General features: G+C 38.7%; 1 protein-coding gene across 1 annotated transcript in view; it reads left to right on the top strand.

The window, feature by feature from the left end:
- LSAMP (limbic system associated membrane protein) overlaps positions 1-13,677 on the top strand; it is a 642,425-nt gene that overhangs the window by 395,699 nt on the left and 233,049 nt on the right. The window lies entirely within an intron of this gene.

Here is a 13,677-nt window from a genome sequence, read left to right as displayed (position 1 = left end):
TGGAACATTCTCCAGAATAGATCACATCCTAGGACACAAATCAGGTCTCAACCGGTACCAAAAGATGGGGATCATTCCCTGCATGTTTTCAGGCCACAATGCTTTGAAACTAGAACTCAATCACAAGAGGAAAGTCAGAAAGAACTCAAATACATGAATGCTAAAGAGCATCCTACCTAAGAATGAATGGCTCAACCAGGAAATTAAAGAAGAATTAAAAAAAATTCATGGAAACCAATGAAAATGAAAACACAACTCTTCAAAATCTTTGGGATACAGCAAAGGCAGTGCTAAGAAGAAAGTACATAGCAATACAAGCCTTTCTCAAGAAACAAGAAAGGTCTCAAATACACAACCCTATACCTAAAGGAGCTGGTGAAAGAACAGCAAATAAAGCCTAAACCCAGCAGGAGAAGAGAAATAATACAGATCAGAGTAGAAATCAATGAAATAGAAACCAAAAGAACAGTAGAACAGATCAATGAAACTAGGAACTGGTTCTTTGAAAGAATTAATAAGATTGATAAACCCCTGGGCAGACTTATCAAAAAGAAAAGAGAAATGACCCAAATAAATAAAATCATGAATGAAAGAGGAGAGATCACAACCAACACCAAAGAAATACAAACAATTATAAGAACATATTATGAGCAACTCTATGCCAGCAAATTAGATAACCTGGAAGAAATGGATGCATTCCTGGAGATGTATCAACTACCAAACCTGAACCAGGAAGAAATAGAAAACCTGAACAGACCTATAACCACTAAGGAAATTGAAGCAGTCATCAACAATCTCCCAACAAACAAGAGCCCAGGGCCAGACGGCTTCCCAGGGGAATTCTACCAAACATTTAAAGAAGAATTAATACCTATTCTCCTGAAACTGTTCCAAAAAGTAGAAATGGAAGGTAAACTTCCAAACTCATTTTATGAGGCCAGCATTACCTTGATCCCAAAACCAGACAAAGACCCCATCATAAAGGAGAATTACAGACCAATATCCCTCAAGAACATGGATACAAAAATTCTCACCAAAATGCTAGCCAATAGGATCCAAGAGTACATTTAAAGGATTATTCACCATGACCAAGTGGGATTGATCCCTGGGCTGCAAGGTTGGTTCAACATCCGCAAATCAATTGACGTGATACAATACATTAATAAAAGAAAGAACAAGAATCATATGATCCTCTCAATAGATGCAGAAAAAGCATTTGACAAAGTACAGCATCCTTTCTTGATCAAAACTCTTCAGAGTATAGGGATAGAGGGTACATACCTCAATATAAAAGCCATCTATGAAAAACCCACAGCGAATATCAATGTCAATGGGGAAAAACTGATACCTTTCCCCCTAAAGTCAGGAACACGGCAGGGATGCCCACTATCACCACTGTATATTCAACATAGTATTAGAAGTCCTAGCCACAGCAATGACATATTTTTAAGTCTTTAGATACAATTACTTGGTTTGGCAAGTAAGGTTTATATTTATATATTTCCCAGAAATACTGCTCTGGCCAGGTTGGTAGCTCTATGTAGGGTAATTCTGAAAACCAAAACAATGTATACCTTTTATATAACTTAATCAGTCATAGTGGGGAAATTGACTAAAATATCATGAGGGAAAAAAAACCTAGTTACAGCTCAGGCCATAAATAAATTCCAGATGATTAAAGAGGGCAATAAAAAAAAGAATGAAAAAGAAGAAATAGTCATAAGTATTTAACTACTTTTATGTTAGGAAAGTAGCTTCTATGCACAAAAGCAATGGAAGAAATGATAAAAAACTCAACAAAGAAATTTAAAACTTCTGCCAAACAAAAATGGTCATAAAATTAAGAAGTTGGGAATGAATTGGGGAAATTGCAAATAATATGACAACAAAAAGTCAATTCCCTGAGGTATAAGAAGCTCTCATTAATCAATAAGAAAAACAAAATAATCCAGACAAATTGGAGAGATCACTGAAATTGAATAGGTTTAATCATCAAATAAATGGTTCATGACATTATATTTAGGAAAATATAATAAGGCACACTAATATCCTGTGAATAAAAATTATTAGGCAATATTTCAGAAGAAAACAAAATACCCAGAATATGTGATGACCCATGAGAATAAATCAGTATTACAGTGGTTTTGATAAATAAACAACATATGTTTACTGATGAAAATAAGATTATCTTGTTAGAAGTATTTCCTATAGTCATCCTTATTGAGAATTAAAATAGAGCAAAAATCCTATTTGGAACCACTATTGTAAAAGTGAGTATTATCCAGAGGAAGAGTTAAGTTTGGGAGATCTATAAGCCTTAAGTTTTGATACTAGCTTTATAATTACTTAGCTGTGTGAAATCTACCCATTATGTCCCTACACATCTGTAAAATGGCAATAATGAAAATACTTTTTACTTCCCAGAATCTTTATAAAGATTTTACAAGGTCAAAAACCTCGCATTGCCACTTTCATGTTATATTATCGGTGACAGTGTAAATGTAGACTGCATGAAGTGCTGGGGGAAGTTAGGAAGGAACTATTAAACCATTAAACTAAAAAAAGTTATATATATTTATATACATACATACAAGTATGTATGAATGACTCTTGTAGAAAAGAAAAAAAAACAAAGTTAAACTCTGAAAATGTCTATAATTCAGGAAGTTGGACACCAAGTTTATCTTGCTTCTTAAGTTCCTAACCTACACAAACATTTCTGGGCCCCATGGTTAATTTTTTCTTTATTATTTTTACGAGCTAAAAACGTTGATAGTGGACAAGATGGTTAGTGGGGTAGCTAAAGAAATATTGATAAAAGCTGTATTTTACAGGTTCAAAATAGAAGTTTGCTCCTTTCTTACAAAAACTCAATGGGATGACTTCCTTGAGTTCAGGAGATTTGGGGCAGGGTAGTGGGGGTGGGGGTGCATTTTCATTAATTTCTTTTTTCAGATATTCTGTGAGAACCTGCCATGTTCCAAGTGCTATGGTCTGTAAGGGTCATTGGTCAAGAAAACAAAGGCCCTTTCATCTGCCTCTTTCCATATAGTGACTGGCACAGGTAAGTAATCTAGCAATGATGACTCAGGGCTATGGTGAGGAAAGAGAGGGCTCAGTGTGAGAATACAAGAGGGATGCTTCACCCAATATGAAGTCAGGAGTGGGGTCAGGGTGGGATTAGGGATGAGGATGGTAAATGACAAGATATTCTTCCTGGAAAAAGTGAGAAAATAGGCTGACAAGCTGAAACCTGAAGGGAGAAAGGAGCTGACTACATGAAGGGTTGGAAGAAGAATATTCCATGTAGAAAAACTCGAGTGTTAAGTACCTGGGAGTAAACAAGCATAGTATCTTCCAGGAACCAAAAGATGTTTGATCTGACTAGATGATACAATGAAAAGGAAGTAGGACTTATGACTAGAGAGATAACCAGGGGCCAATCATGAATGGTGTATGAATTCATATTGGGAAGTTCGAATTTTATCTTGAGGGAAATGAGATTAATCAGGGAATATTATGCTCACGTTTGCAATGGGGGGGCATAGAACTTTTTGCTCTGTGATGAATGAATGACAGTGAGCCTGAGGAAAGGAAGGCTAGAGGCAAAGAAGTTCATTGTAATGCTCTTGCAGAATTCAGGCAAAAAAAAAAAAGAAAAAGAAATGCTTATGGATGGTGGGAGTAGGGATTGGGAATAATGAATGAATCTGAGAGAGATTTAAAAGGCATAAACCACAGAATTTGGGACCCTTTTTACATGGGGGCAGTAAAGGAGAGAGAGCAGTCAAGGGAGATAACTTTCTTTTTTTTTTTTTTTTTGCTTGGGCAACGGTTTGCATGACACCATTCCCTGAGATAGTGAATAAGACTACAAGTGTTCTGTAGGAAGGAAGATGATGATTTCTGTTCTGAGTATGTTGGATCTTGATATCTGCGAGGTACCTGACAAAAATGTAGAAGAGTCAATCGGAAAATAGGTGTAAAAGTCATGAGAAAAATTTGGGCTGCAGATACTGATTTGGGAGTTATCAATAATATGGCCTTAGCTTCTAAAGCTAGAGAGTAGATGAGATCATTCACAGTGAATGATATGAAGGAAGAGGACAGTGATCAACCTTTCAGAAATACAGATATTTAAGGAACAGGTCAAAATAAGTCCAAAAGTTAAAATGGGAAGGCTAGCCAGAGGGGTAAGACAAAAAATAGTTGAGTTTAGCATCTTAGAAACCAAGAATAGAAAGGCCTGGAAGAAGGAAGATGCAGTCAACAGAGCCAAAAACTTCAGAGAAAAATGGGATAATAACAAAATTGTTCACAGGACCTAGAAACAATATGGTTCAAATTGGTGAGCTTCCTGAGATCAGTTTCTTGGAAGGTTAGGGAGAGATCCAGATTGCACCAAAGGTTAAAGTGTGAATGGGAGAAGATGTGATGTAGAACAATTCCTTCAAGAAATTTGGAGACAGAGAGTTTGAAAGTAAGAGGATAACATGGAATTTAGGGAAGGATTTATTTCTAAAACAAATGACTGCATCAGATATAAATACTGTGGAAGAAACTGGTACAAAGTACAAGGATGTAGAAGATAGGCAGTGAATGAAACCCAATGGTATTGACCCAGAGGAGGCTGAGATACAATGTCTACCTGAGTAAATTTCCAGTTATTGAACACAAACACTCTCTGAATCTCCAGTATCTGAGATCCAGGACCTGGGTATATTGTCCTTAATTAAAAGAAACAATATGGTTTGATGGTTAAAATATAGCTCTGTACTCAGTTATTCTAGGTTTTATTCTTAACTTTATTATCACCTGTCTATGTAACATTGAACAAGTGGTTCAACTTGCATACCATATAAAAGCAAAGTCCTTAGCTATATATCCCTTTTATAAAAAGAGAGGTAATTATGAGTAAATTTTATCATAGGTAATAATTCACTGGGAACTTGACCACTAGAGATCCTTTCTGTTTAGCAAATTTGCATATTTTTATTTTAGGAAAATGAAGTCTCCCCCTCTACACATTTTTTAAAATCCAAACACATCTATATTTCTTCTTTCTATTCTGTGGCCTGTCTTGCAATTCAGAATTAATTACAAACTGAGTAATATGAGCTCTTATAATTATTACATAGCTTCCTGTTGCAGATTTTAGATTATTGAGGAAGATGCCTAAGATGTCTAAATCTTATTCTTGAACACCACTATAGATTTTTAGTTTATTGTAGTGTTTTGGAGATGTTCAGAACACTGGCTTATTTATCTAGGAATTAAAAATGATGAATCTTAAACAACAGAACAATTGGACATTCAGGAGCCCCGAATTCTAAGCCCAGCCATATTTCGTGATGGGATTGCCCTTGACAAGGCATTATTTCTCTCTGTGCCTCATCTTCTTCCTTAAAAAAATGGGTATAACTTTTTAGGTCCTCACTGTAAAAGCCTGGAAGTGTATATTGCAAGTCAATGTGAGAAAATGAAAAAAAGACCCATAACCCCAGTAGATAAAAGGGAAATGGGGGGGGGCGGAGCAAGATGGTGAAGGAGTAGGAGACCTGGATTTCGTCTGGTCTCAGGAATTCAGCTGGATAGGGATCAAACCATTCTGAACACTATGAACTCAACAGGAGATCGAAGAAAAGAATAGCAACAACTCTCTGAACAGAAAAGCGACCACTTTCTGGAAGGTAGGACGTGTGGAGAAGTGAATCCAAGGCGATATTCAGGAGGATAGACGGGGGGGTGGGGTGGGGAAGAGGCCTCCGTCGGCTGCTTCTGGCAAGTGATAGAGCCACGGAGCACAAAATCGGAACTTTTAGAAGTCGGCTCTGCTGAGGCACATCGCTTCAAGTGGCTAAGCGGGGGGTGGAACCCTCGCCAGGACAGTGGGGTCTCAGGACCCTCAGGGTCACAGAAAGACAGGGGTGCCTGAGTGCGGCAGAGATCCCAGGTATCAGAGCGGGGAAGGTGGCTTCAGAGACGGAGCCGAGGCGTGGGCTCTCAGCTCGGGGTTGCCATAAACTGTGATCCATGGCACAGTCGGGCCACTGCTACTCCAGCAGGGACCCAACAAGCGGCAGATCCGGGGAAACTCCCCTCCCTCCCCCGGGAGGAGCTGCGCGGGAGCGCACCGCAGGGATCTGCTGGGTTTGGAGACTCCACACGGAGTCAGGTGCCAGAGATAGAAATGCTCAGTCATGGGCCAGGTGAGCACGGAGTGCGGCCAGAGACTGGGGAGACAAGAGTGATTGACTGCTTTTCTCTAGGGGCACACTGAGGAGTGGGGCCCCGAGTTGTCGGCTCCTCCGGGGCAGAGATTGGGAGGCTGCCATTTTCACTCTCGTCCTCCGAAACTGTACCGAAAGCTTGCAGGAAACAAAAGCTCCCAAGAGCAAACCCGAACAGATTACTTAACCCAGACGGACAAGGATGGGGCAATTCCACCTCCCACAAAGACATTTGGGAACCACGGCAACAGGCCCCTCCCCCAGAAGATCAGCAAGAACAGCCAACGAAGACCAAGTTTACCGATCAATGAGAACGGCAGAACTCCAGAGCTAGGGGAATACTACACATAGAATCCATGCCTTTTTTCCCATGATCCTTTAGTCTTTCAAAGTTAATTTTTTTAAACTCTTTTTTTAATTTTTCTTTTTCCCTTTTTCAACCAACATCTTATCAATCCCTTTTTAAAAAAACATTTTTATTTTTCATTTTTAGAGTCATAGTCTATCCTTTCAGAGTAGTTACCCTTATTTTTGGTATATATATACAAGTTTTTTTCTCTTTAAAATTTTGAGATACAGTTTCTTCTAACAGATCAAAATATACCCTAAATCTCTAGTGTATGGCTTTGTTCTAGTCTCCTACCTGATCACATTCTCTCCCTTTTTTTTTCTTTTATTTTAAATCCTCTTCTTTCTTTTTTCAAACAACTTCTTATTAATTCCTTTTATATATTTTTTTATAATTTTCATCTTTATACTAATAGTTCATCCCTTCATTGTATCAACCCTTATTTTTGTACATATATAAGTTTTTCTTTCTTTAAAATTTTGGGAGGCACTTTCTTCTAACAGACCAAAATACACCCAAAATCTAGTGTGTGCCACTGATCTATGCACCAGCCTGATCACATTTGATCATATTCTGGTTTTTTTGTTGTTGTTGTTCTGTTTTTGTTTGTTTTTATCCTTTTCTTTTTTTTTTTTTTTTTCATTCTTTCCCTTTCTTTTCCCCCGGTTTCAGGTCTTTTCTGATTTGTTTAGAGTATATTTTCTGGGGACGTAGTTATCCTGTTAGCATTTTGTTCTCTCATTCATCTATTCTCTTCTGGACAAGATAGAAAAAATCACCTCAACAAAAAGAACAAGAGGTAGTACTGACTGCCAGGGACCTACTCAATACGGACATTAGTACGATGTTGGACCTAGAGTTCAGAATCATGATTTTAAAGATACTAGCTGGGCTTGAAAAAAGCATGGAAGTTATTAGAGAAACCCTTTCTGGAGAAATGAACTAAAATCTAACCAAGTCAAAATCAAAAAGGCTATTAATGAGGTAAAATGAATAAAAAATGGGGGCACTAACTGCTAGGATAAATGAGGCAGAAGAGAGAATCAGTGATATAGAAAACCAAATGATGGAAAATAAAGAAGCTGAGAGAAAGATAAACAACTACTGGATCAGGAGGGCAGAATTCGAGAGATAAGCGATAACATAAGACAAAACAACATTAGAATGATTGGGATCCCAGAAAAGGAAGAAAGAGAGAGAGGGGCAGAAGGTATACTGGAGCAAATTATAGCAGAGAACTTCCCTAATTTGGGGAAGGAAACAGGCATCAAAATCCAGGAGGCACAGAGAACCCCTCTCAAAATCAATAAAAATAGGTCAACACCCCAACATCTAATAGTAAAACTTATGAGTCTCAGAGACAAGGAGAAAATCTTGAAAGCAGCTCGGCACAAGAGATCTGTAACCTACAATAGGAGAAACATTAGATTGGCAACAGGCAATCTGGCAGGCCAGAAAGGACTGGCATGATATATTCAGAGCACTAAACAAGAAGAATATGCAGCCAAGAATACTATATCCAGCTAGGCTATCATTGAAAATAGAAGAAGAGATAAAAAGCTTCCAGGACAAACAAAAACTAAAGGAATTTGCAAACACAAAACCAGCCCAACAAGAAATATTGAAAGGGGTCTTCTAAGCAAAGAGAGAGCCTAAAAACAACATAGACCAGAAAGGAACACAGACAATATACAGTAACAGTCACCTTACAGGCAATACAATGGCACTAAATTCATATCTTTCAATAGTTACCCTGAATGTAAATGGGCTAAATGCCCCAATCAAAAGACACAGGCTATCAGAGTGGATTAAAAAACAAGATCCATCAATATGCTGTCTGCAAGAGACTCATTTTAGACCCAAAGACACCCCCAGATTGAAAGTGAGGGGGTGGAAAACGATTTACCATGCTAACGGACACCGAAAGAAAGCTGGGGTGGCAATCCTTATATCAAACAAATTAGATTTTAAACCAAAGACTGTAATAAGAGATGAGGAAGGACACTATATCCTACTTAAAGGGTCTGTCCAACAAGAAGATCTAACAATTGTAAATATCTATGCCCCCAACATGGGAGCAGCCAATTATAGAAGCCAATTAATAACAAAAGCAAAGAAACACATCGACAACAATACAATAATATTGGGGGACTTTAACACCCCCCTGACTGAAATGGACAGATCATCTAAGCAAAAGATCAACAAGGAAATAAAGACTTTAAATGACACCCTGGACCAAATGGACTTCACAGACATATTCAGAACATTCCATCCCAAAGCAACAGAATCCACATTCTTCTCTAGTGCCCATGGAACATTCTCCAGAATAGATCACATCCTAGGTCACAAATCAGGTCTCAACCGGTACCAAAAGATTGGGATCATTCCCTGCATGTTTTCAGGCCACAATGCTTTGAAACTAGAACTCAATCACAAGAGGAAAGTCAGAAAGAACTCAAATACATGGAGGCTAAAGAGCATCCTACTAAAGAATGAATGGGTCAACCAGGAAATTAAAGAATTAAAAAAAACTTCATGGAAACCAATGAAAATGAAAACACAACTCTTCAAAATCTTTGGGATGCTGCAAAGGCAGTCCTAAGAGGAAAGTACATAGCAATACAAGCCTTTCCCAAGAAACAAGAAAGGTCTCAAATACACAACCTAACCCTACACCTAAAGGAGCTAGAGAAAAAACAGCAAATAAAGCCTAAACCCAGCAGGAGAAGAGAAATAATACAGATCAGAGTAGAAATCAATGAAATAGAAACCAAAAGAACAGTAGAACAGATCAACGAAACTAGGAGCTGGTTCTTTGAAAGAATTAACAAGATTGATAAACCCTTGGCCAGACTTATCAAAAAGAAAAGAGAAATGACCCAAAGCAACAAAATCATGAATGAAAGAGGAGAGATCACAACCAACACCAAAGAAATACAAACAATTATAAGAACATATTATAAGCAACTCTATGCCAGCAAATTAGATAACCTGGAAGAAATGGATGCATTCCTGGAGATGTATCAACTACCAAACCTGAACCAGGAAGAAATAGAAAACCTGAACAGACCTATAACCACTAAGGAAATTGAAGCAGTCATCAACAATCTCCCAACAAACAAGAGCCCAGGGCCAGATGGCTTCCCAGGGGAATTCTACCAAACATTTAAAGAAGAATTAATACCTATTCTTCTGAAACTGTTCCAAAAAGTAGAAATGGAAGGTAAACTTCCAAACTCATTTTATGAGGCCAGCATTACCTTGATCCCAAAACCAGACAAAGACCCCATCAAAAAGGAGAATTACAGACCAATATCCCTCAAGAACATGGATACAAAAATTCTCACCAAAATGCTAGCCAATAGAATCCAAGAGTACATTTAAAGGATTATTCACCATGACCAAGTGGGATTGATCCCTGGGCTGCAAGGCTGGTTCAACATCCGCAAATCAATCGACGTGATACAATACATTAACAAAAGAAAGATCAAGAATCATATGATCCTCTCAATAGATGCAGAAAAAGCATTTGACAAAGTACAGCATCCTTTCTTGATCAAAACTCTTCAGAGTATAGGGATAGAGGGTACATACCTCAATATCATAAAAGCCATCTATGAAAAACCTACAGCGAATATCATTCTCAATGGGGAAAAACTGAGAGCTTTCCCCCTAAGGTCAGGAACACGGCAGGGATGTTCACTCTCACCATTGCTATTCAATATAGTATTAGAAGTCCTAGCCACAGCAATCAGACAACAAAAAGAAATAAAAAGTCTCTAAATCGGCAAAGAAGAAGTCAAACTCTCACTGTTTGCAGATGATATGATACTTGTGGAAAACCCAAAAGACTCCACTCCAAAACTGCTAGGACTCATACAGGAATTCAGTGAAGTGGCAGGAAGTGTGCATAAAATCAATGCACAGAAATCAGTGGCATTCCTATACACCAACAACAAGACAGAAGAAAGAGAAATTAAGGAGTTGATCCCATTTACAATTGCACCCAAAACAATAAGATACCTGGGAATAAATCTAACCAAAGAGGCAAAGGACCTGTACTCAGAAAACTATAAAATACTCATGAAAGAAATTGAGGAAGACACAAAGAAATGGAAAAAAGTTCCATGCTCATGGATTGGAAAAACAAATATTGTGAAGATGTCAATGCTACCTAGAGCAATCTACACATTCAATGCAATCCCCATCAAAATACCATCCACTTTTTTCAAAGAAATGGAATAAATAATCCTAACATTTGTATGGAACCAGAAAATACCCCAAATAGCCAGAGGAATGTCGAAAAAGAAAAGCAAAGCTGGCGGCATCACAATTCCGGACTTCCAGCTCTATGACAAAGCTGTCATCATCAAGACAGTATGGTACTGGCGCAAAAACAGACACATAGATCAATGGAACAGAATAGAGAGCCCAGAAATGGACCCTCAATTCTATGGTCAACTAATCTTCGACAAAGCAGGAAAGAATGTCCAGTGGAAAAAAGACAGTCTCTTCAACAAATGGTGTTGGGAAACCTGGACAGCCACATGCAGAAGAATGAAACTGGACCATTTCCTTACACCACACATAAAAATAGACTGAAAATGGTTGAGAGACCTAAATGTGAGACAGGGGTCCATCAAAATCCTAAAGGAGAACACAGGCAGCAACCTCTTCGACCTCAGCCGCAGCAACTTCTTCCTAGACACATCGCCAAAGGCAAGGGAAGCAAGGGCAAAAATGAACTATTGGGATTTCATCAAGATAAAAAGCTTTTGCACAGCAAAAGAAACAGTCACAAAACCGAAAGAGAAGTGACAGAATGGGAGAAGATATTTGCAAATGACATATCAGATAAGGGGCTAGTATCCAAAATCTATAAAGAACTTATCAAACTCAACACCCAAAGAACAAATGATCCAATCAACAAATGGGCAGAAGACATGAACAGACATTTTTCCAAAGAAGACATCCAAATGGCCAAGAGACACATGAAAAAGTGTTCAATATCGCTCGGCATCAGGGAAATCCAAATCAAAACCTCCATGAGATACCACCTCACACCAGTCAGAATGGCCAAAATTAACAAGTCAGGAAACAACAGATGTTGGCGAGGATGCAGAGAAAGGGGAACCCTCCTACACTGTTGGTGGGAATGCAAGCTGGTGCAGCCACTCTGGAAAACAGTATGGAGTTTCCTCAAAAAGTTGAAAACAGAGCTGCCCTACGATCCAGTAATTGCACTACTGGGTATTTACCCCAAAGATACAAAGGTAGGGATCCGAAGGGGTATGTTCACTCTGATGTTTATAGCAGCAATGTCCACAATAGCCAAACTGTGGAAAGAGCCAAGATGTCCATCGACAGATGAATGGATAAAGAAGAAGTGGTATATTTATACAATGGAATATTATGCAGCCATCAAAAGGAATGAGATCTTGCCATTTGCAACGACGTGGATGGAACTGGAGGGTGTTATGCTGAGCGAAATAAGTCAATCAGAGAAAGACATATATCATATGACCTCACTGATATGAGGAATTCTTAATCTCAGGAAACAAACTGAGGGTTGCTGGAGTGTTGGGGGGTGGGAGGGATGGGGTGGCTGGGTGATAGACATTGGGGAGGTTATGTGCTATGGTGAGCCGCTGTGAATTGTGCAAGACTGTTGAATCACAGATCTGTACCTCTGAAACAAATAATGTAATATATGTTAAGAAAAAAAAGAAGAAGATAACAGGAGGGGAAGAATGAAGAGGGGGAAATTGGAGGGGAAGATGAACCATGAGAGACGATGGACTCTGAAAAACAAACTCAGGGTTCTAGAGGGGAGGGTGGTTGGAGGATGGGGTAGCCTGGTGATGGGTATTGTGGAGGGCACATTCTGCACAGAGCACTGGGTGTTATGCACAAACAATGAATCATGGAACACTGCATCAAAAACTAATGATGTAATTTATGGTGATTAACATAACAATAAAAAATTTTTTAAAAAGGAAATAGAAACCCTATAGATAGATACTGCTAAATAACAGGAATCAACTATATTCCATATCTGCCATTTGGTTTAATTTAGAATTACTGGTTTCTACCCACAAGCCTTTAAGATGTCATTGTAAGAGAGATGCTAAGGTCAAGAATCCTCCTCCCACTTCCTCCTTCCTCCACTCTGACCTGGTTAGTTGCCCAAGTATCATTTGTGTCTCCTAACAGAGATTTGCAGGAATCATATGGTTGTCAGACAGCTGTCTCTACAGGCAGAAAATATTTCTGTTTTATTCGTCACTACAGGGCAGGAAGAGTGGGAAAAAATAACAGTCTTATTATTGAACTCTTTTATGCTGTCTTGTTCTCCTCTGTCCCCCTGACACATACTTGCTCAGGAACACCATAAGCAACTAAGATTTAAAAAAAAAGGAAAATCACAGTCAAACCATAAACGCTGCTATTCATAATCAGTGTATAACCTCTGTGATGAAATTTGTGAGTAATTCACTTTCCACTTAAGCCTACCAATATGAGATCTAATGTTGCCGCCCTGAACACTAATGAAGGAAGTCAGACGGCAGAACAGCTAGCCCTCAGGGACTCATTTCTCACACCACCAAAAAGTAATTTCCTTCATTTTCAGCCATCTGGTAGCCTGGATTGTGAAGATGAAGCTTCATTTAAGTATTACTTAAGAGTGTGGGCCCTGAAGTCTTCTTGTATTCGAATCTGTTTTCTGCTTCTCACCTTGCTCCATCTATACCTCAGTTTCCCACCTGTAAATAAAATCCTCATAGGATATTATTTCTTTATTATAAGTAGTTACTGATATAATACTTATAAAGTATTCTACATAGGATTTTACATATAGTAAGTGCCTAAAGTTAGCTATTATTAAATTGTTAACAATAGTGGCAGTGAGGAGCACCTGGGTGGCTCCAGTAGGTTAAGCGACCAATGTTTGGTTTCATCTCAAGTCACGATCTCAGGGTCAAGAGAGTGAGCCCCACAGGGGGGTTCCTCCTCAACAGGAAGTCCGCTTGAGATTCTCTCTTAAGAGGGAGAAGTCCCTCTTCCCCTCCCCACTACCCCTCCCCTGCTCACACACTC

Source organism: Eumetopias jubatus, unplaced genomic scaffold (genome assembly GCF_037043125.1).
Source record: "Eumetopias jubatus isolate StellerSeaLion01/CBP00866 unplaced genomic scaffold, mEumJub1_p1.0 scaffold_1, whole genome shotgun sequence".
NCBI classification, from domain to species: Eukaryota; Metazoa; Chordata; class Mammalia; order Carnivora; family Otariidae; genus Eumetopias; species Eumetopias jubatus.
This window is presented reverse-complemented; position numbering and strand designations above follow the sequence as displayed.